Source organism: Phocoena sinus, chromosome 14 (genome assembly GCF_008692025.1).
Source record: "Phocoena sinus isolate mPhoSin1 chromosome 14, mPhoSin1.pri, whole genome shotgun sequence".
Taxonomy (NCBI): Eukaryota; Metazoa; Chordata; class Mammalia; order Artiodactyla; family Phocoenidae; genus Phocoena; species Phocoena sinus.
In genome coordinates this window covers 68,870,657-68,894,197 of record NC_045776.1, presented here as the reverse complement: position 1 = coordinate 68,894,197, position 23,541 = coordinate 68,870,657, and positions in this window count along the sequence as shown.

Sequence of the window (23,541 nt, the reverse complement as noted above, 5' to 3'; positions counted from 1 at the left end):
TGGATGGGTAGGTGGGTGGATGAATGGATGGATAGAATGGTGGATACATGGATGAGTGGATGGATGGATGGATGGATGGTATGATGAATGGAATAACGGGTGAGTGAATAGATGCATGGATGGAAGGATGAATGGAATGGTGGATGGGTGGCTGGGTGGCTGGATGGGTGGGAGGGTGAACAGATGGGTGGACAAATGTGCAGACAGATGAAAGAAAACCCCAGAAACCATCTTTTAATAGTTAATATTTGGATCGTAATGTACTCAAAGTTCTGAGCACATAGTAGGCCGGCAATAAATGTTTATTGAATTGATGGTCAAATGAATGTCCGAGGGCGGCTGGTCATCATCCCACCGTAAGCACCTGTTTTTCCTCTTGTTTGTTCCATTCTCTCCTACCTCCATCCTCAATCTCCCAGCCTCCCGCTGTTCCCGGCAGTTGTCACGTGACTCCCAGTGGCCCAGCTCCCCAGATCCATGCCTGCACATTAACTACTGAGTGGTATAATCCAAATTTACCTAATGAATTAATAATAGGCCATACGGGTATTTTAATAATGAAATATTTGGAGTTATGTTTTGATAATTGCAGGAGGCTTTCATAATTACCGCACGACCATGGAAATAAGATCAAAATCAATTAGGTGGTATGAAATGACACCCCAGGAGCACCCCCTCAAAGCTTTAATGGATAGACCTACCAGGATGAGGAAGATCAGTTTATCTCTGAGCCAGCTAAGGCCCGGGGTCAAGGCCTTTGCAGGATGCTTGAGCTGGGGAGGGATTCCAGGAAGGACAAGGGAAGAAACATCCCTGAAATACGTCAGATGTTTGAGTCACAAAGTGCTTTAAAGGCCAACAGAACGAGCATCTGCTTTTACAGATGAAAAGACCGACGTTCAGAGAGGAACCCTGACTCCCCAAGGCAGCCTCAAAACAGACAGCCTGGACTGCGTCTCCGGACTCCCAGTTCAGTGCTCTCTTGGCCCTGGACCACACGCCCTCCTTATTCTGCCCCGACACAGCCCTCAGTGGTTTGCCTGAGCCCTGGCCATGCCTCCAGTCTCAACCCCTGCGACTCCCCAAACCACCTAATGTTCATGAACTTCGACTTCTTCACACCTCTGTGCCTTTGCCTGTGCTGTGCCCTCTGGCCAGGGCGCCTTCCCTTCCCACACCCAACCTCTAGGTGTGCTTGGCAAAGTGCTCCCGGCAGGGGTCACTCCCTTCCTCCTGGCCTCAAGGGCCCCCACTACACGGCGATTGCTCATCCATTTCCTCTGAAAAGGCTGGGAGCTCCTTTTTTTTTTTTTTTTTTTTTTTTGGGAGCTCCTTTAAGCCAAGGGCAAGTTCACTGTGTCTCCCTGGGATGTTAACACAGGGGCCTAACAAAGAGTAAAGGCACAATATAGGTTTATTCAAAGCCAGATGGTGGACAGGGAGGGGGAAGAGAGACAAGAAAGAAGGGAAATAAACAAGGAAAGTTTGTTCTGGAGTTATTTCCACAATGTGTTTAGCCGAGGCCACCAAAAGGACATTTGGGCTTAAAAGTGCTAGTTTAAGGACATCTCAATGGATATTTTAGCAACAATAAAATTAGATACATGAAAGCAAGAGAAACCTTTTCAGGAGGACAAAGAATGCTAATGATGGCAGATTGGTATTCTAAACCACCACCCTCCCCCTCAATCCCCCCACCCCCCACCCTGCGCGCACACACACAGTCAAGAAGCCTGTGCTATTGACCCTGAGGTCCTTCTCTAAGATGTGTCCTCCAGAAGCCACTTGAACTAGCTGCAGACACTGCCCAAAGCAGGTCTCCGGGCAGAGCTGACAAGCGGCAGCTGGGGCTGGAACGGGTGTGACTGTGATCTGTTTCTTCAGATGCCGTGCTGATCCCACCGCCGGTAACCATGGAGCCCAGTTTGAACTGCAGGTGCCAGCCAGGTTTGGCCATCTTTATCATTTATGGGCCAACAGTCAGGTCTGGGGGAGGAGGAGTTTGGCAATATCAAAGCACCACCACCTCCCGCCCCCTTCCCCGCCCCATTTCCAAGCAGGATCTATTGACTCAAGCTCTGAGCTTTATTCTGAGAGGCACCATAGCACTGCCATTAAAAACACAGACTCTGGGGTCAGACTTTTAGGGTTCAAACTTCAGCACGGCCACTTACGAGCTGTGTGACCTTGGGTGAGTCTCTTAGCCTCTCTGTTACTTAGGGTCACTATGGGGAGTAATGAGCTGATTTACCTAAATGCTAGATTAGGGGGTGTCTCTGTTCTCACCTTCTCTGTTAAAAGCACCTTGATTTGCAATACCCTCCCTGACTCTCAATGTGGATTGGATGGTACTGGCCCCGCCCACCAGTGCAAGGACTTGGGCACATCCCCCATAACTAGCCAATCAGCAGAGTCCATTCCTCTGGCTCCAAGGATTGGTCTGGATTAAGCCCTCGACTCAAGCCCACCAGTCAGAACTAAGGAGGCTCTTCATCAAGGAATATTAGCTAGTACGGCTGTTATGTAATTGTGACAAAAGTTGACTCTCCAAGTTGAGCCTCTCTAGAGGACGGGAAAGGCAAGGGAACTAAGAGGGTTGGGATCCTTAGGCGAGGACACCAGTGCCCTTCACGCCTGTTCTCCCCAGCAGGGCCAGGTTAGGAGGGCCCTTGCTAGCTCCTGTTCTAAGATGGAGTAAAACAAGTGATTCTGAGCATGGGCCTTGAGCCTGGCAGGCCTGGCCTGATCCCAACCCTCCCTTCTTAGATGTGGGACCCTCATCTCCCACCCCTCAGTTTCTTCACCTGGAAAATGGAGATGACCAAGAACCCTGACCCTGGGAAGGTTCTGAGATTTCAGGGAAGTCAGGCGTTGTCCAGGGCCCGGCACAAAGAAGGGTCTCGGGCAGCGAGGCTGGTCATTACTAACATGCCCATCCTGCCTTCTCTTGCAACTGGCTGTTACACATCTGTCTGCTGCCAGACTGGGCTCCTAAGGCAGGGCTGGCGTGGATGATCACTGCACCCTCAGCATCCCGTGTGAGGCCAGGGATGGAGGGGGAGGGGATGAGTGAAGGAACAGAGGGAGGGAAGGAGGAAGGAAGGGAGAAAGGAAAAGCGCATGTGTCTTTATGACACTGAAAGCCCAGCTGCTCCAGAATCAAAGAGTATCTAGAATGGGAGACAGAAGACCAGTCTAAAGCCCTTTACTCTGCAGAGACAGAGACCAGAGAGAGGCGGTGACTTCCCCAGGGTCACACAGCAGAGCCTGGCTGAATAGGCCCCAGCCAAGAGCAGCCCCCCCCCCAACTCCTGCAACCAGCCTCCAGCTCCCCGACATCCCGCCTCCTGTTTCCCCCAGCCCTCTCCCCCCTCACCTCTCCCCACCAGGCCAATCCCAACACGCAATGCCTCTTCCTGTCTGGAGAAGACACCACCCCCAAGCCAGGTGCTCCCCTCAGGTGCCTCCTTCCCCAAATGAGCTGGGCCCCAGAAAACATCCTGGAGCCTCCAGGCTTGAAGGAGCAAGGTGACTCAGAGCCAGGTAAGGGGAAGCTCAGGGAGAAAGAGGCTGGAGGCTCTGGGGGGGAGAGTTCTTTGTAAGTGAGTCAGGCAAACAAGCTTCTCTTCAAATAATATCAAGAATCTCTTGGCCTGAACTCAAGTATGCAGGACACAAATGTTAGTTTCCTGTAATTGAACTTGCAGGACCGAAGCCACACTAGCTAGGTTCTGATCTCACCTGCCATGTAACTCACATCATGGGGTGACTATGGCTCACAGCCTCCGGCTTCACTTCTCTTCTGGCTGCCCAACCTGGGAAGCCTCTGTCTAGTTTGGGGTGAGGTGGGGCGTAGGTCGCGGGTCACCAGTTCTTCCCAACCAATTGCTCGTATCTGAGGTTCTGACTTTTAAAGTTATCATTCCCTCCTCCAGGTGATAAACACAGAATGCTTCCCTACCACAACGGCCTGATGCAGGGAAAGAGAGGGGTTACAGGAATGCTAGAGGAAAAGCTTTGGGTCTTGTTTCAAAGGAGCTTCCCCCTTTCCTGCCTGTCTAGTGTGTGCTGCCCCAGAAGCACACCTCCGACAAGCACAGCAGTGCAAAGGATGTAAGAGGGTCGGGAGTGAAGCGAGGAAGGGAAAGTTTCATTATCCAGCAAGATTCCGCTGTGAGCAGCTGGGGCTCCATCCCGCTGGGAACCTCTGAGAGACCTGTGGAGTATGCCTGGGAGTGTCTCACCCGAGGAGGGATGGAGCTGGGGTATTTATCCTCCATCTCCCATAGGGCCTGCCATTGGCCAAAGGGTACTCCCCTGGTACATTAATCCCTGTCACTTCATCAGGGAAGGACTGGCATTTGGAAAACGTGGGGTGGGCCTGCATGGGGATGGTGAGAGCCAAGGGGTAATGGGTGAGCACCACGGTGTCTGCTACACTCACACAACCAAGAATAATAGCCCCTGGCCTGTGCACAGAGCTTTTATCATCTGCACAGTTCTCACCTGTAATTCCCTAGCATCACCTGCAGACATCGGTACCACCGCCATGTTACAAATGAGGGAGTTGAGGCCCGGACCAGGGAAATGCATCACTGATAAGAGGCCAAAAGGGGGCCACAAATCCAGGTATTTGGCCTCTAACCCCAAGAGAACCAGCTCCAGAGTTGGCCCAGGCCCCGGGTTCAAGTCCTGGTCCACCTCTCTTGGCTTCACGACGCTGAGCTGAGCTGTAGACTTCACTTCCCTTTCACCTCTGTTTCATCATCTGCAAAATGGGGACAAGATCAGCCCCCCTCACAAAGCCAGTGTGAAGATCCACCAAGGGAACGTGTGCAGAAGGGCTGTGGACCGGACCCAGCGCACAGTAGGTGCTCGGTAGCCATTTCTCTTGGGGCCCCTTTTTGGCCTCATCTGCTTCCCGCCGAGTCACTCAGGGGCTGTGGGCCAGGCCACAGTTAGTTCAGCGAACACTTACAGAGCCCCTAAGGTTGTGTTGTTCTCCTGCTGCCTGGGACTCTGCCCGTGAGGGAGGCAGGCAGGTAAAGAGAGAATTCAGTAACACCTGGAAGGCTGCACGTGCTGCACGGGAGGCTGGGGAAGGCCCGGGGAGGGTCAGGAAGCGTGGAGGGGGCTGGGGAGGAGTGAGCTCACAGCAAAGGCCAGGCCGCCGGGTCTGGAGGTAGGCTGGGGTGGGAGCAGCGTGGAGGTCTGAAAGCTAGAGGTGGCAGGATCAGGTTTTTAAACCCCCTCCGCTGCTACATGGATGCTGGTCAGAGCTGACCAAGGAGGACCACCTCTTAACAGAGATGAGCAAACATGGCAGCCCGGCCTGGGTAGGGGGTGGGCAGGTGGGCAGAGGGGCTGTAGTTCCAGGGCTTGGTGGGTCCTTGGGGAGGCAGGGAGGGCAGTCAAGAGGCTTCAAAGACAGCCTTCATTCGGGAGCCTGAGCCCAGCTCATTGCAGGACCTCGGCTGACCCTGCCTGGGCTGTCCCAAGACTCAAAGCACCACCCCTGTGGGCCCCCCACCCCTGCCTGCCTCTCAGGGCTGTGACTGTGGCCCACGGGCCCTTCCACCCGCCTCGGCTCCATAGTCACTAACTTGCTTGGGTCCCACGCATTTCTCCCATCATCAGATATGCAGACAACTCCCTCCAGGATGAGCTCTGAGACCCAGCTCCTGATGAGAGAAATCGGAGTCCAGCAGAGTAAACAGACCCAGGCAATGAACTCATGCCTGGTAAAAAATGTAGATAAGTGATGGTGGGGAGGGCTTGTTTTTGGAGATGCACCCACTCAGTCCCCAGGTTCTCTGGCAGGCACCTAGATCAATTTATCCATTGTCTGACTGTCAGAGGGATCTCCCCACTGGCTGTGCCTTTTCTCTCTCTCGAAATCCAAAAAAGAGGGGATATAGGTATACGCATAGCTGATTCACTTCGCTGTACAGTAGAAGCTAACACAACATTGTAAAGCAACTATACTCCAATAAAAATTTATTTTAAAATAAAGAAGAAAAAAAACCCCCCAAAACAAGGAACTTTGAATTCCTAACCAGTTTGAAGGCTTCTCAGCAGACCAACAGGAGACCCACTGAGTGTGCAGGGATCCTTAAGTCAGAAAGTGGCTCCAGCAAAGAAAAACACATTGAGAGGTTGTTCCAAAAAGCATATGCTCACAGCAGGAGCATTCAGATTAACCTTAGATGCTGTCCTTGCTTGCGTTGCATTGTTTTGCTTTGCTTTGGTTTTTTGCAACTTGAACAAGGGGTGTTCCTTCACTTGCAGAACTTTTCCTGGGATGAGTGGACCTTCCAGGGATGGGATTCCTCCCCTGCCAGACACCACGTGGAGGCAAGGGCATTGCTGGGAGGCCGGATGCCCTGCTGACCCGTGACCTGATCCTGATATGAGTATGATGGAGGCACCTGTCATGTGCCTGGAGCAAAGTCCAGGAAGGCGGGCTGGAGGGTCAGAGCCTGGAACAAACCACCAAGATCCTGGAGCGATGGGGAAGGAGGAGAGGAGGAAAAAAGCTGGTGCAGGGAGATAAACTGAGGCCCAAGGAGGTTGGGTGACAGCCAGGAATTCAGGTTACTCGATTCTCACCTTTTCCCTACCATTCCTTCTTTCTTGTTGTATTCATTCATTCATTTATTTTGTAGTAGTCTATACGCTATCATGGTTCATAATTCAAAAGGTACAAAAGGATGTACACTGAAGAGTCTGTCGGTACAGTTATCCCTCAGTATTTGCAGGGCATTGATTGGTTCCAGACTCGCATGGGTACCAAAATCCACAGACGCTCGAGTTCCTTATATAAAATGGCGGCAGTATTTGCCTATAACATATGCGCATCCTAGTCATCTCTAGATTTCTCATGATACCTAACACCATGTCAATGCTATGGAAATAGCTGTAAAGACAATGTAAATGCTGCATGAATAGTTGCCTTCGAACGGCAAATTCAAGTTTTGCTTTTTGGAACTTGCTGGAATTTTTTTCCTGAATATTTTCCATCCTAGGTTGCTTGAACCTGCAGGCAGATGCAGGACCCACGTACACGTCAGGGGAATTGTATGGGAAGTGAGTTATACCTCAATAAAGCCGCTGAAAAAAGAAAAAGTCTCCCTCCTCTTATCCCCTGGACCCTGGTACCACTCTGTTTTCCCGGAGGCAAGCCCATGACCTATTCTTTTCTGCTCCGTCCGTTCCTTCTTTAGACTTTGGGTGGATCTGGGGTAAAAGAAAATTGATGCTGCCGAAATAAAAACAATGAATCTCTCTCTCTCGCTCGCTCTCTCCCCCCTCTCCCCCCATCCTGACATTTAACAAGCACCTACTATGTGCAACCGTTCCAACATCCAATCCATCGTCTGTTTCAAACTTCACCACCATTTACTGAAGCAGCGAAAGTTAGTTCCACTTGCCAGGTGAGGAGGGAAGTTGAGCAGAGATTTCCCTATTCTGGACATTGCATATAAAGAGAATAATAGAATACGTGGTCTTTTGTGTCTGACTTCTTTCACTTAGCATCATGTTTTCAAGGTTCATCCATGTTGCAGCAGGTGTCAGTGCTGTGTTCCTTTTCATGGCTGAATAATATTCCATTGGTGTGGCTGGACCCCCATTTGGGTTATCTATTTCTCTGCTGATGGGCATAGGGGTTGTTTCTACCTTTTGGCTGTTGTGAATAATGCTGCATTCATTTGCAATTTTTCGTGTGGGCATATGTTTTCGTCTCTCTTGGGTGGATGCCTGGGAATGGAATTGCTGGATCATATGGTAACTCCAGGTGTCATTGTTTGAGGAACTGCTGAACTCTTTTCCTAAGCAGCTGCACCTTTTTTTCATCCCCCAAACTTTCAGAGGTACCATTTCTTAAGGCAGGGGCCCACGCAAATCATCTCACCACAAGCTGAATCCCCACCGCAAGCTGTGGAGGAGATAGACAGGACTTTTGCCCCATCTTCCAGATGAGGAAACTGAGGCTTGGAGAGGTGGATCCACTGGCCCAGGTCACCCAGCCTGTGTCCAGGATTCCAGCTAACTGGCTGGCCCTAACCAAGCCACCAAGGAGTAATGTTTTGGAGGCTGACTTGAGAAATGGGGGTGGAGGAGATTCCAACTCCGAGGGGACCCTCCCTCAGGCCTGCCAGGTGATCCTGGAGAGCATTTACCCCGAGGCTCAGCCAGCTAAGAGGGAAAGCCCTCGGGGGCTGTAACTGAAGAGGCCAGTCTTGGGGCTCTGCTGGGGCAGGTGGAAAAGCACAAAGGGTTCTTTGTCCTGCCCCATTGTTCAGGCTCCCAGCCGGCCTCGCTGCTCCCCTCGGACCACCAAGGGACTCACTGGGTCTGCAGAGCAGCTGGGGTGTCTCGAGTTCTCCAGGGGGCCCCCTGGGATGGGCCCAAAGATTCATTAGGGGCTTGGGATATATTGGGGGATTAGTAAATACTCAGTGTATGGGAAAACATCGCCCCGGTATTTTCAGTTGTCTTCTGCCCTTGATGTAAAGTTCCCAGACACACGCTAACACAGAAAATGAAATAGCCCCAAGGACGTGGATACTTGGCCTCCCACCCTGAGCCCACAGCCATGTCCATAGCTCTTGTGTATCTTTCCAGAAAGTTGTCCTTGCTTGTAGACAAAATCATATGCGTGTGTGTGCGTGTGTGTGTACATGCTGGGTTTTTTTTCATATCCACCTCATGTTTTTCTGCTGCACTTTGCACCGGGAGATCATTCCATCCCCCCCAAGAACAGCGTCTTCCGTCTTCTCAGTGGCTGTGGTACTCCATCTACAGAAACAGTATCCTTTATTCAGTGAATCTGCATTTACGTTTTCCCAATCTTTCCGCTACTCCAGCTGACCTGAATGTCTTGCACACGGACCTTTGCACACAAGTGTGAGAACGTCCTGTACACCTGTGAGATGGGCCGTTGTTTTGCTCCCCCGTGGGGTGGCCCCATTACACCCTCCCCAGCGTGGCGTGGGAGCGCCTGTGTGCCCAGCATCCTGCCGGCACGGGACAGCATCAGCCCTTTTGTTCTTCTTTACTTTTTCCGTATAAAAGAGCACACCTGTCATCAGAGTCTGGCTCAGTGGATTTTCACAAAATCAACACCCCTTATAACCAATGCCCAGATCAAGACCTAGAACATTCCCAGCCCCGGAAGCCTGCTTATCATGCCCCTCTCAATATCACCCTGATCCTTGGTCAGTCCTTTCTGCTCATTAAAATCCCCCTTCCCTATCCAACCTGCTTCGTCCACGCTGGCCATGCCAGTGTCACCCCAAGCATAATTCAGAAAACTTAAAAACAAAAATGGCCTTTTTTTTTTTTTTTTAAGGAAAAGTAAATTGGTAAGAACAAAGTTCAGCCAAATCCAGTTCACAGCCCTTTTTTGCCCAGGTAAGAGATGCTGCGGCCTGGACTCGGGCAAAGCAGCAAGGATGGAGAAGAGAAAATGAACAAGTCTGGGGGTTACACCAGCAGCCGTGATGGCTGAGGGATGTGCAGGCAGAAGGAGGGGAGGAGAGGAAGATACAGGAACTATATGGGAGAAGCACTTACTAGCCTCCATCTCCTCACTAATCATGTGATCCTGTGCCTGGTGCAAGTGTCCAGAATGCATATAACCAAGGGGAGGAAGTGAGGGAGAAGAAGCAATATTGTTGATTGCAGGAGGTGTGTATGAGGGGAGAGAAGACCCCGCATGACTGACAAGGGTGGTTATTTGTGTTTGGCACTACAGGAGAAACACCCAGGACATTTGAGAATCACCTGGCCCAGTTGTCCATCCAATTGAACAGAGAGTTGTTGTGTTAATATTGAACAGTGGCAATGGGATGTTTCTAGAGGTTTCTCCTGGCTTGGGGGTGGAGAGGGTGCACACAGGCTCCAGACTCAAAAGCCTGCAGGAGACTTCTGGCTGCATGACTCAGGAAACTTGGGTGAGTCTCTTCATCCCTCACAACCTCAGTTTTCCCTTCTGTGAAATGGGACCATAATCTTGACCTTGTAGAAGTACCGCGAAGATGAAAGGAGATGTTTGTGTGTGAGATGTCCACCGATAGGAACCACGGGCCAAATGTCAGCCCCTTTGTGGGCTTCTGAAAAGTCTCTCTAGATCAGCAGCCAGGAGCTCTCCTAGTTTGTTGATTTGAAGAACTTTTCCCCAGAGGGTGACTCTGTGGGAACAGAGGGAGGCGTTCCAGGGTTGGGGAGACACCACTTATGACTCTGAGTGATGCCACCTCAAAGTCTTATTGTCATAAAGAAAGTTACTCAAACACAATCAATTAGGCACCCATATTAGCATATTTTTCATTGTAATACAGCCGCAAAGAGGAGATTCTAGAGGCTGTTTATTGCTGTACTGAGCTAATATTTGTTAAAGTGATTAATATGTTTTTCAAACATCTGTGACAGGCGTGGCAGGCGTTATTTATCTCCACTGGCTGGAGCCTGAAAAGGTGCAGGGTGGGAGTCCTCAGAGAGGGGCACCAGGTAGGGGCCTCGGGGGGGCCGCTGAGGACAATGTCCACCTCTCCTTCCCTGCTCGGGCCTCACCCCTTTCATTGTCCCCTGCCCCCACCCCCCCCCCAACCCCGCCTTGAACTTCCTGGTCTACTGACCATTCCCATCAGCATTCAAGGGCATCTCTCACTGCAACAAGTAAAGACCCTGGAACCCCTTCTCCACCAGCTCCTCTGACCTCCCCCCGCAACTCTTTTGCCATCTTCCTCCTTCTCTCCAAAGCCAAACACTTCCGAAGAACACTTCACCCTCCCTACTTCCTTTATTAACCTTCCAGTCCCTGCTTTAAAAAAACTCATTCTGAAATATGAAAAGCATACAGAACTTTCTAGAACAGCACCGTGCGAAAGAACTTTCTGCAGTAATGAAAATGTTCTCTATCTGCACCATCCATATGGGAGCCACTAGCCGCATCTGGCTAATGAGCTCTTGAAATGTGGCTAGTGCAACTCAGCGATTTATTTAAAATGAAATTTCAAATTTTATTTACTTTTAATAAACTTATATTTACATTGAAGTCCCCACATATGGTGAGAGGCAACCGCATGGAACCACTCAGCTCTAGAAATTCACGTAATGAAAGCTGCATACCCATCGCCCATCAGCTTTATCAAATATCTACATTTGGTCATATCTGCTTCTGATTTTTTTTTAAGTAATTAGATGTTATGGATTTGTTTCCCCCTTTTCTCTAGTGAGTTAGTCAACTGTCTTGAATATTTATGTCTCAGTATTTATCCTTCCCATTCATGTTCTTATGCTTTTACTATATATGGATCCACTACATTGCAATAGTTTTCACATTTTAATACTTTATATACACGGTAACCTATTCCATGCATCATTCTGCAACTTGCTTGTTTTGTTTTCCAAATTGGCATAGCACTGGTTCATTTTCACCAATGTATAGTATCCCACTGTACAAGCATCCTGCTGTATAGTTCTCATCTTAAGGAGCATGTTACTAACAACACTGTAATGAACATTTTGGGACATATCCCTTTGGGCAACAGGCTAATGTTTCTAGAGAATATTCACCAAGAAACAATAGTTCGGTCAAGTTACAAAGATTTAACTTGACTAGATACTCTCAGATAGCCCTCCAACCTGCTTGTGCCAACTCACACTCCCACCAGCAGCAGAGGAGAGGCCCTGCTTCCCTGCAGGCTCATTGACACTTGGCATTCTCAACTTTTAAAATTTCTGTTAAGCAGATGGGTGGTATCTTGTGGTTCTTTCCATTTGTATTTCCTGATTACTGGTGAGGTTAATACATCTTTCATGACTCAGTCATTTGGGTTTTCTCATTTGAGAACTGTCTGGTTGTACCCATTGCCTATTTTTCTACTGGGTGGTTGGTGTAATTCTTGTTGATTTGCAAGAGCTCTTTACATATTATGGATTCAGTCCTCTCTCAGTTATATGTGCTCAGATACCTTTTTCTAGTTTTTGTCTTCTCTGTTAACTTATTTATGAAGACTCTGATTGAAAAGAAGTTTTTAATTTTAAGATAGTCAAATGTATCCATCTCTTTCTTTGGGGTTTAAGTTTCTTGTGCTATGATTAAGAAATCTCCCCCTACCCCAGGGTTATACAGATGCTTTGTATTTCCATCTGGAATTAAAATTTTTTTTCCTTTTTGTATTTAGATCTTTACTGCATCTTGAATTCATTTGTTTGTGGGTATGTGTGCTATGTAGTTTGGAATCCAAAGTAATACTGTGTATATTAGTTGTCTACACTGCATAATAAAGTTACAAACAAAATTGATTGTTTAAAAAAACACACATTTATTATCTCACAGTTTCTGTGGGTCAGCAGTCTGAGCACAGCTTAGCAAGAGCTTCTCCTTAGAGTCTGTCCCAATGCTATAGTCAAGGAGTCGGCTGGGGCTGAGTTCTCATCAGAGGCTTAACTGGGGAAGGATCCACTTTCAAACTCCTTGGATTATTGACAGAGTTCATTTCTTTGCAGCTGTAGGATTCATGGCAGCTTATTTCTTCAAAGCCAGCAATGGAAAGAAAGAGAGAGGGTGGGAGAGAGAGAGAAAGTTTAAGAGAGAGAGAGAGGGACTGCCAGCAAGACAGTCTTATATAATGTAAGGTGATCAAGAGAATGACATCCCATCCCCTTTGCCATATTCTATTGGTTAGAAGTAAGTTGCTGGTCCTGCACACACTCAAGAGGAGCGGGCTGCACAAAGGCCTGAAAATCAGGAGGTGGGATCAAGGCACCACCTGAAAGACTGTCTGCATATTTTGCATATTGACCATCATTTTCCAGTACTCTTTTTTAAAGACTTCATACCTTTAGAGCAATTTAGTTTCAAGCAAAACTTAGAGGAAAGTACAGAGATTTCTCATAAATATCCCCCCCACATGCATAGCCTCCCCCATTATCAACATTCCCCCACCAGAGTGGGACATTTGTTACAATTGATGAAATTACATTGACACATCATTGTCTACCAAGGTCCATAGTTTACACTCTAGCTCACTCTTGGTGTTGTACATTCTATTTGTTTGGACAAATGTGTAATGATATGTATCCATCATTATGGTATCATACAGAGTACTTCCACTGCCCTGAAAATCCTCTGTGCTCTGCCTGTTCATCCCTCCCTCCTCCAATTCCTGGCAACCACTGATCTTTTTACTGTCTCCATAGTTTTGCGTTTTCCAGAATGTCATATAGTTGGAATCATACAGTATGTAGCTTTTTCAGATTGGCTTCTTTCACTTAGTCATATGCATTTAAGGTTCCTCCATGTCTTTTCGTGGTTTGATAGCTCATTTCTTTTTAGTGCTGGATAATATCCACCAGTATTCTTTTGTAGATGGCCCAACCTCTTCTCCACTGACCAGTAATGCTTTCTCCATCACAGATGAATTTTCCACAGGCGCAGAAGTCCGTTTCTGGTCTCTTTTATTATTGTTGTGTTTTTAGTGGGTTTCCTGCTCCTACCATCCCTCTGAATATGCTCTAGTTTGGGGTCACCAATGTTGCTGAATTGTACTGGGTCTTTCCAGACCTCACCCCACTAGACCCCTCAGAGGTATTGGGTACCATGGACATTTCTTCCCCTCTTGAATCATTCTGCCTAGGCTTAAGGTGCCTTGTCATGGGTCTCCTATGCCAGCTGTCCCTCCTACCTGACACGGGGGTCCTGGAGTCATTCACCCTTTGTTCACTCTCTCAGTAATCTCATCTGCTCGTGGAGTTAAATGCCATCTTCGTGCTAAGGGGCTCAGTCCCAGGCTGGTGCTTCCCGGAACTCCACGTCTGTGTAGCCAGTGGCCTGTTAAACTCCACCTGGCAGATTCGTGGCCATGTCAGACAACATACCGCCCAGGATTGGGGCTTGATTCCACCACTCCCGACTTCCCTGGTGGTCCAGTGGTTAAGACCCGGAGCTTCCACTGCAGGGGGCACGGGTTCTATCCCTGGTCGTGGAACAAAGATCCCACAGGCCTCGCAGTGCAGCCAAAAAAAGCAAAAAGACATATTGATTCCACCGCCCCCGACAAAAGGCCCCCATCCCTCATCTGCCTCTAGCAAGAGGTCGGTCCTCCATCCCCTCCCGCGGTCACCTCATCCTGGGTCCGACCACCTCCCTCCATCTTCCCAGCTGCCACCCTGCCCGAGCCACTGTCACCTCCCACGTGAGTGCCTTCAGTATCCTCTCAGCTTCCACGCCTGCCCTCTTCAGTCAATTCTCCACACGGCGGTCAGAGCAATATTTTCAAAAACATAAATCATCTCACATCATCTCCCCACTTAAAATCCTTTCCAGAGCTTCCCACTGCTCTTGGAATGGGATCCAGATTCCTCAACATGCCCTCAATCAATAGTGGGCTGTCACCTCCTCTCCGACCCCATCCATCACCACCTGCCCCCCCCATCCCCCCTCACCCCACCCCCACTGGACTATGGAGATGATCTGATTATTTCTCTAAGGGGGAGATTTTGGGGGTGGTCCAAGGGGTCTGGAGGGAGAAGTGTCAAATTTCCCCTCTGAGTGGCAGGACCTGGGCAGGGCCACGTACCCCAAGGAGGTCAGGTTAAGCGGCACTATTTACTTTAGCCCTCTCCAAAGTATGTTTTGGTGGTGGGAGAGAGTTATGAATAAGCTCTTAATTCCAGGGAGGGCGTGGGTCAGCTCTCCGACAGCGGCGTTTATTGACGTTCAAGTCTGCTCCTTTGCCCAGCGCCCCGAGACTGAGGGGTCTGTCTGTGGCAGGGCTGGTGGCCCCAGCTCACCTGGACAGGGACAGGCCTACCTGTCAGCTCTCTCCATAGTGACACCAGGGTCTCAGTTTTTCTACCAGGACTAAGCATCTGGGGTGCCAGGGAGTAAGCGTCTGAGAAAACTGTCATGAGCAAGGAATGATCCACAACCCCTGCCCAGGAGGGAGAGCCCCAAAATCAGTGCCACCTGAAGAACCAGGTGGGTGGGAGGTCGACGGGGCTGTTTGAAGATCTGTCACCTGGTCAGGCTGTGTTTTCACTGGGCTGATGGAATCCTTGGGGCCAGAGAGGGGGTGAGCCCGGCTCGTAGGCCTGCTGGCTGTGTGGCTTGAGGCCAGTAGGTTTCCCCTGCTGGTCCTCAGTTTCCCCATCTGTTTCATTGCCCTTCTGTTCTGTGGACAGGGATGCAAGCACAGTTTACGGCATCCTGCAGCCCCATGGAGGACTGAGGCACTTTCAAAGGGGAATATTTGGGAATGGAAATCAAAAGTTCAGAGAGAACAATTTATATGGCATTCTTAAAATGACGAAACTACAGCGTTGGAGGACAGATGAGTGGTTGCCTGGGGACGGGGAGAAGGTCAGGATGGGCCCAACCCTAAAGAGGTCACACAAAGGAGCTTCCCCACGGGTGGAGCAGTGCTGCATCTTGACCATGGAGGTGGGGGTGGGGCTGGGTATCCATACGTGACTGCAAGTTGCATAGAACTCCACACACAGGTTTACGTATAAACTGATGAAAACACAGTAAGGTCCTGTGGTCTAGTTAAAAGCTTGTACCAAGGTCAATTTCCTGATTTTGATTTCGTGCTCCAGCTCTGTAAGATGTCCCCACTGGGGGAAGCTGGGGGAAGGGCCCACAGGACTCTCTGTATTATTTTCACAACTTCTCATTTCAAAATTAAGAGTTTTAAGAAAAAGTTCAGAGAGGTCATGGATGTGCCCAGGGCCACACAGCAAATTGAGAAAGAAGCTAGAGTTAATACCCAGATGTCCTGATAGTCAGGTTCTTAATGATCTTCCCTAGAACAACAGGCATTCAGCAAAACAAAGAGAGGTGAGTCATAGTGACGGCAGCATGAGAGAGGAACTAGAGGAAGTGGTGATGATCGGAGTAGTGACCACAGTAGCAGCTTCCATTTATTGAGGCCTGACCCCAGGCCAGGCATCTTGCAGGCAGCCTTACATATATGATTCCTGCTGCCCACCGTGGCCGTCCAAGGTCATGCTAACTAGGCTGAAACTTGAACCCATTGCCCAGCATCAGCCCCTCGGGCCTGTCTACTCTCCAAGTGAGGTCCTGGCTGACATAAAGGACAGCGGGAAGACCGATGATCCTGTCTGGGATCCTGAGCTGTCCAGGGACGGCTTTGGCACTGAGTGGTCCCGCCCACCTCACCTTCATCCGCGAGCCATCCTGATGGAGATCAAGGGCCAGGACAAGGAGGTGTCCAAATAAATAAACGAGCAAGTAGCCATGTGATGCTGCTGCTACAAGGCTGTGAATGCAGGAGGAATCACTGGCTGGGGAGCCCCAGGTCCTAGTCAGCCATGTGCCACCATGGGCTGGGCGCCTGGGATGAGCACATCCCTCTCTGGCCTCAGTTTTCATCTCAGGAAGTTCTGGAGGAACTTCCCGCTCAGATCCCACATCTTCTCCAGGTGGGGATGTTTCCAGCTCCCCAGACGGCCTGACCCATCCACGTCGGTGTGGCTAGGATGACCCGCTCCTGCCGGGCGGGGCTCTGTATTCGTGTCTTGTAGCTGCTGTAACAAACAAACTGCGTGGCTTACAATAATAAGAACTTATTCCCTCACAGCTCTGGAGGCCAGAAATCTGAAATCAAGGGGTTGTCAGGGCAGCGATCCCCTCACAGCCTCCAGGGAACCATGCCTCCTGGCCTCTTCCAGCTTCTGGTGGCTCCAGGCATTCCTTGGCTTGTGGCCACCTCCCTCTCCAACCTCTGCTTCCGTCTCCACGTGGCTTCCTCTTCTTGGTCTCTCCTCCAGTGTCCTTCATAAGGACATTTGTCATTGGATTTAGGGACCAGCCGGGTAATCCAGGATGATCTCATCTCAAGATCCTTAATTTAATTGCATCTGCAAAGACTCCTTTTCCAAATAAGAGCACGTTCACAGGTTCCGTATGTTAGGGTGTGGACATATCTTTTGGGGGATTCTTCAATCCACTATAGACACTCTACATCAATCATGCCTGAGCCTAGGAGAGACCATGAGATCCTCCCGCTTCAACCCCAGAGGCCTCGCCACACTGACCTGGCCTCCTGTGCCCCCTTGTGCCCTCCGCTGCTTCCACAGGGCCTTTGCACAGGCTATTTCCTCAGCCTGGGACTCTCCCTCCCCCACTTGTCACAGATTCCTGCCTGATCTCCTCTCTGCTCAGATGCAGCTTCCTTGGAGATGCTCCTCCATGTTGGGCCAAACTCCAGCCACAAGTCCTTATAAGACCCAGAATTTCTCCCCTGTAGACTCATTATGGTTGTAATTTTAGCTTCACTCGTGGGATTCTTTGCTTTGTGTCTGGCAGGTGGGCTGACGTCTCCATCAGGTGCAGGAGGCACAGTGCCTAGGGCCACAACTACATTTACAGGCCCATAAACAATCTCTCTTTTAAAATCAGAAGAAAAATATGAAGATAATCCAGCCTGGAAAACAACACAGTCGGAAAGTATACTTTTTTTCTGCTTGTTATTGGGGAAGGGGGCCATGAAGGTAAAGCCCCCAGGGCCCACAAAAGTCATCCTGCAGCTCTATGAGTGAGGCCCACGCTCCCATTGTTGGCACATCGCATGCACATAGTAGGTGCTCATTAAGTGTCCAAAAGGAGACGGGAGCATGAGAGGGTCCTGACACATCGGAGAGGGTGGGCTCAGAGACCTGGCTCCAAAACCCTACTTTCGTCCTCAGTCGCTCTTGGCCTGGGACAGGTCACCCCCCTTCTGGACTGGTTTGCCATCTATAAAATGAGAATAACCACACTCACCCCTCGACTTCTCACGCTCATTCGCTAGGCTCAAGAGAGACATGCGTTTGTGTCAGAGCCTGGCGTAGCGGCTGGCTGCATGAGCCTGGATCATCGCTGGGATTTATCGAGTGCTGACAATTCACCCAGTGCCATGTTCAGCTCTCACCACATCCTCTCCTGTAACTGATGCTCTGTGTCCCCTTTTTACAGATGAGAGACTGAGGCTCAGAGAAGGGAAGTACACATGAGCAGCCACTCAGCTGGACAGTGGTCACGCACCCCGACACAGGTCACTCAGCTGGCGAGTGGACACTGAGTCAGATCCAGCAAGCGCTGGGCTGGGACTCAGAGGAGGTCTGGCCTCACTGCAGAGAATGGGCTCCAGCAGCAGCATGGAGAACAAGACGGGCTTCCTTGGGGCCTGGTTGGCGGTAAGTCCCCTGGAAACCACAGACGTCCATTCCCCACTTCTGAGGGGCAGTAGATGGTGCGGGGGGAGGGGGAATGAGTGTACTTGCCCTCTTCAAAAAACATCCATTTTGGGCTTCCCTGGTGGCGCAGTTGTTGAGAATCCACCTGCCAATGCAGGGGACACGGGTTCGAGCCCTGGTCTGGGAAGATCCCACATGCCGTGGAGCAACTAAGCCTGTGTGCCACAACTACTGAGCCTGCGTGTCTGGATCCTGTGCTCCGCAACAAGAGAGGCCGTGATAGTGAGAGGCCTGCGCACCGCGATGAAGAGTGGCCCCGACTTGCCGCAACTAGAGAAAGCCCTCGCACAGAAACGAAGACCCAACACAGCCAAAAATAAATACATTAAAAATAAAGGAATTCCTTAAAAAAAAAATCCATTTTGAAATAAGTATCTAGATCTTGGCTTTTGCTATAAGCAGTGGTAACCTGTGTGTAATATAGTCTACAGAAAAACGGGAAACTTGAACTGGCTTTGGAGAGAGGAGAGGGGAAAACAGCTCCCCCCAGCAAAAAAGCAGCATGGGGAAGGTCTAGTAGAGGCAGGTATGCAGCTCAAGGAAAGAGAGAGGAGGCCAGGTTGACCTCACCCCAAAATGCACCCAAAGCCCTGATTCATCCTCTGCACTGGGCTGGCCACACAGTGGTCAGGGGAGGAAGCAAGGAAACCATGCAATGTTACCACAAACCCAGACATCCCAGCTCTGCTCCTTACTTGCTGTGTGGCCTCAGGCAAGCCACTTCTCTCTCTGAGCTTGGTTTCCTCATCTGTGAAGCGGAGTCAGTGTTGGACCTCCCTTTCTATGTCAACGGCAAGAGTGAATGAGGCCCTAGATGGACATGTGCTCAGTCAGAGGCCCAGCGTATGCCAAGGGACAAGTAAGAGGCAGGTTGTTGATCTGTTTTAATGAAAAGGCAAAGCTCTTTACCACCTGTCTTCATCCAGCTCTGTGGACAGTTAGACATTCTGGGCTATGATGGGAATGGACATATCAGAAGGGGCTCAGGAGGGTAATGTAGGAGTTTATAAAAAGGATGTCAAGTACTATGAGGAAAATAAGAGGGAGATTGGAGTGACTCGGGCAGTGAGGACAGGAGGAACTGTAGCTGGGGTGTCAGGAAAGCCTCGAACTGAGATCTGAGTGTTGAGAAGGAGCCTGTCTGGGGGCAGCATGATCCAGCAGAGAGAACAGCTGGGTCAAAGGCCCCAAGGTGAGAAGGACCTGGGTGTTTCCAAGGAATAGAAGGAAGGTCAGTGTGGCTGTAGCACAGTGGACAGGACCGGTAAGGACTGAGGTTAGAGAGTCATCCAGAGGCTGGGTCATGAGGGCCTTACAGGCTGGCGTAGGGTGGGTTCTGTTCCAAGTCAAGGGGGGTTATTGGAGGGATTAGGCAGCCTGAGATCTATATTAAAAGCTCTTTGGTCCTAATGGTTTGGAAGGTAGCAGAGTGGAAGCTGGGAGACCAGTGAGAAGGCTGATGCCATAGTAAAGGTGACAAATGAAAGTGTCTGGAAGTTGGAGGAAGAGCAGATTCCAGAGACTTGATGGAGGGACCTGGGATAGGATGTGCTGGTGGGTGGTGGTCCACTTGCCTACCATGTATAACAAACCACCCAAACCTTAGGGGCTTAAAACAGCAACCCTTTTACTGTTCATGACTGTGGGTCAGAAGTCCAGGCAGGCTCAGAGGGAACAGCTTGTCTCTGCTCCACATGGTGTCTCAGGGGCCCACTTGTACAGCAGCATTCAGCTGGGAGCTGGGCTGGGCTGGAAGGTCGGTCCCCCAAAACTCCACCCACATGCCTGAGGCTTTGGGGTTGGTTGTTGGCTGGAGCATCTCGGTCCCCACTAGGTGGTATGTCTCTCCAGCAGGATAGCTTGGGCTACCTTCCATGGCAGCTCAGGGCAGCACAAGAATGAAAGTGGAAACTGCTAGGCCTCTTGAGGTCCAAGCCAGAACCCACACAGAGTCACTTCCACCACATTCTATTGGCCAAAGGGAGTCACAGGGCTGAACCCAACATCCAGGGCAGGGAAACAGATCCCACCTACTAATGGGAGGAACAGCATGCATGGACAGGCAGGGAGGAAACTGTGGCGGCCCTACGTGCCAAAGACTAGCAAGATGGGATGTGGATGGATGGGAGAACTCAGGACAACTCCTAGGAGTTCGGCTGAGCTGCTGGGAAGACGGTAGTGCCATTAATCAAGATAAGGAAGATTGAGGGAGAAGAAGACTAATGGCAGGGAAGAGAGTCAGCAGTTCTGCTTGGGCTCTGCTGACACCGAGCTGCCAGGAGGCTACCTGGCCATTCAACCTAACAAACAGGGCTGCGTGTAGAAGGGGAGGGAGCTCCTTCTGTTAGCTCCTTCTATGTGCAATGATGCTGAGAGTTAGGGATGATTAGCCCCATTTTAGAGATGAAAGAGTCTGAGGTTCAGAGAGGTGAAGTGTTTTGCTCACGGTCACCCAGCAATTTGGTCTCAGATTTGGAATTCGAATCTTGGTTAAGAAACAGGAAGCATTTTTTCTTACTCTTGTTGCTCCCCATGGACCCAAGAGGCTGGATGGGAGAGCTGCCTTTCTATTACAGATAAAAGCAATAACCTAGTCTTTGTTTAGGTCTCGCCATGCACCAGGCATTGCTAAGTTGTCATCCCAATAGCCAATCCTATAGAGTGGGTACTCTTATTGTCTGCATTTTATAAAGGAGGGAACTAGGGTTCAGAGAGGGAAAGTGACTGCCCAAGGTCACACAGCAGTCATGCCTCAGAGATAGAACTAGAACCCAGGCTTGCCTGATCCCAAAGCCCAACTTTCAACTACTCACCTTGGCCTTCTACCATCTTTGACACAATCATACTCTCATTCTGGACTCATAACGTAGCCACTCCAAGGACCTTGACCCAAGAATCTACACCAGGGGTTGGCACACCACAGCCCACCATGGGCCAAAAACAGCCCGCCACCAGTTTTTGAAAATAAAGTTTTATTGGAACACAGCCACCCTCGTTCCATTACATATTGTCTGTGACTCCTTCTGTGTTGTAGTGGCAGAGTTGAGTAGTATAGGGACTGCAAAGCCTAGCATTACAGATGAAAGTTTGCTGAGCCCTGATCTGGAGTTAAGGATGGTTGGATCCTGGCTTCTTATTATTGAAATTAGGAGAATGATGCCTAAAGGAGGGGGATCCCCTTTGCCGAGGCCACACAGTGGCAGAGCAGAGATAAGATCAGAGGCCTCATGACTCAGCCCCTTACCTATTTACCCCAAGAAACAGTGCTGAGATGTGGGCCCAGGACAGGTGTGAACTGGTGGGAAGGTAAGGGCAGCTGATGAAGACTCCTTTCCTGTTGAAGAAACGTCTCTCCTAGTCAAGGGGAAAAGCCCAGCCATCTCGGCTGCTCTGACTTTTCAATCCAGCTGGTTTCAGGCAACTCTCCCACCCTGTTCCTTCCTCTCCAGCTCCAAGGCTTCCGCACATTCTAGAAAATGTAGCCCCTGACCTTCTAAGTCACCAGGCCCCTCCAGCCCCCAAGGGAGCGCCAACTCGGCAGACAATGAAAAGTCGATGAGAAACACAATCTGGGCTATCAGGTGGGCAGCTCGGCCAAGGGAGGGCCTCTCTCTCCCCCAGATGGGCCGGATCCCTTTCCCTCTCCCAGACAGCGCATTCCAAGCACCAGTTGGATCCTCCCAGCCAAAAAGAAAAGTCCTTCAGACGTTGCAGGGGTTCCGAAGACTTTTTTTTTAAAGCAACCCCCCAAACAGTGGCTTTTCAAGCCACACACAGACTGAATCAAGCTCCATTTGTTTCCAGAAGGCCGAGGGGCAGTGGTTTGGAAAAAAGAACCTTCTCTGAAACTCACGGGGAGGCGAAGCCGGGGTCAGAGGGCACATTCCGATTGCTAAGATGCATTGACAAGGGCCTAGGCCCCCCTCGGCCCTGCCCAGAGACCTGAGGAAGGGGAGGGGGCTGCTGTGGGGGTGAGGGGAGGGCTCAGGGGCCTCAGAAACGTTTCCCCGAGTGGGCCACAAAGAGTCGAAGGGTGACCCCTCCTCCCTTGCTGGCGCCCCCACCTCCTGCAGATATGCCAAAAAAGAATCCCCAGGTCTGGAAGGAGCAGAGCAGGGAGGTTTAGCCATGAGACATTTTTTTTTCTTAATTGTTGGTTTAGTGAGTTGAGTTTTGCCCCCAAATTTTCAACTGGGAGGAGGAGTGATGAACCAGGGTAAAAGCTGGAAATTTTTCTTGCCATTTGCAACAGGGGAGCAGACTGGAAGGTCTTGGTATGAGTCCAGGCTTGGCCATCGAGGGCTGGGTGACCTTGGACAGCTGTCTATACCTCTCTGGGCCTATTTCCTCAGTGTCAACTAAGATCCGGTCCCTGGGTTTGGACCATCCACTAAGATGGTGACAAAAGGTGAGGCCACATGTGTGGTGACTGGCACACACAGAGCAGGTGCTCTGAAACGGTGAAGGTGGAGATGGGGCGACCGAGGGGCCAGGGGTGGGCAGATGAGGCCACAGTGGAGGCAGGGAAGCACCCAGACCCGGAAGGAAGGGTTAACCTTGCGCCATGGAATAGCTCAAATGGAAAGAAACTCAGCGGTTTGTTGAAATACCCTTTCCAGAGGGGAAACTGAGGTCTGGGGCACACATGGCACGTCAGTGAATGAACCCCTGGAATCACCTTACACCCAACCCGTGGTGTTCTGGACTCACCTTGTCCAGGTGACACTTTGACCACATACCTTGTTCCAGCCCTTTAAATCCTTCCACTACAGAAGAAAGGAGTGGGGGGAGGGGGTTGCCTAAAAAATTAAGCAATGGGGATAGAAATGTTGCCTTTCTCCCTACAGAGGATAAGCATTCACAGCCCATGCGTTCTGGCCTCAGCTGGGGCTAGTGGGATGCGTGGGGAGTATCGCAGAAGATGGTAGCCCACCACGCAAGGTGAATTCTCAGGGGTGCAGCTGTAGGGTCACACCAGGTGGGGGCGGCCAGCGAAGCCTCAGGTCCTCATCCTCCATAGGCAGCCAATCCCGACAAGCGACTCCCGGGGGTGCAGGGGGACAAGGGGACAGAACACTAGGGAGAGGATGTGAGAGGCACTTCCTGTGTGTTGGGTCATCTACCTGCTTGGGGCAATTTCATTATCGTAATAACCCTCCAGGCAGGCTGTTGATGCCGTGCCTTCCAGACCCAGGCTCTCAAACACTCTGTGATGGAAGCCACTCTCACCTTGATGAGCCATTTTCCCCATCAGCCTGTCCTCTCTCCCTTGTT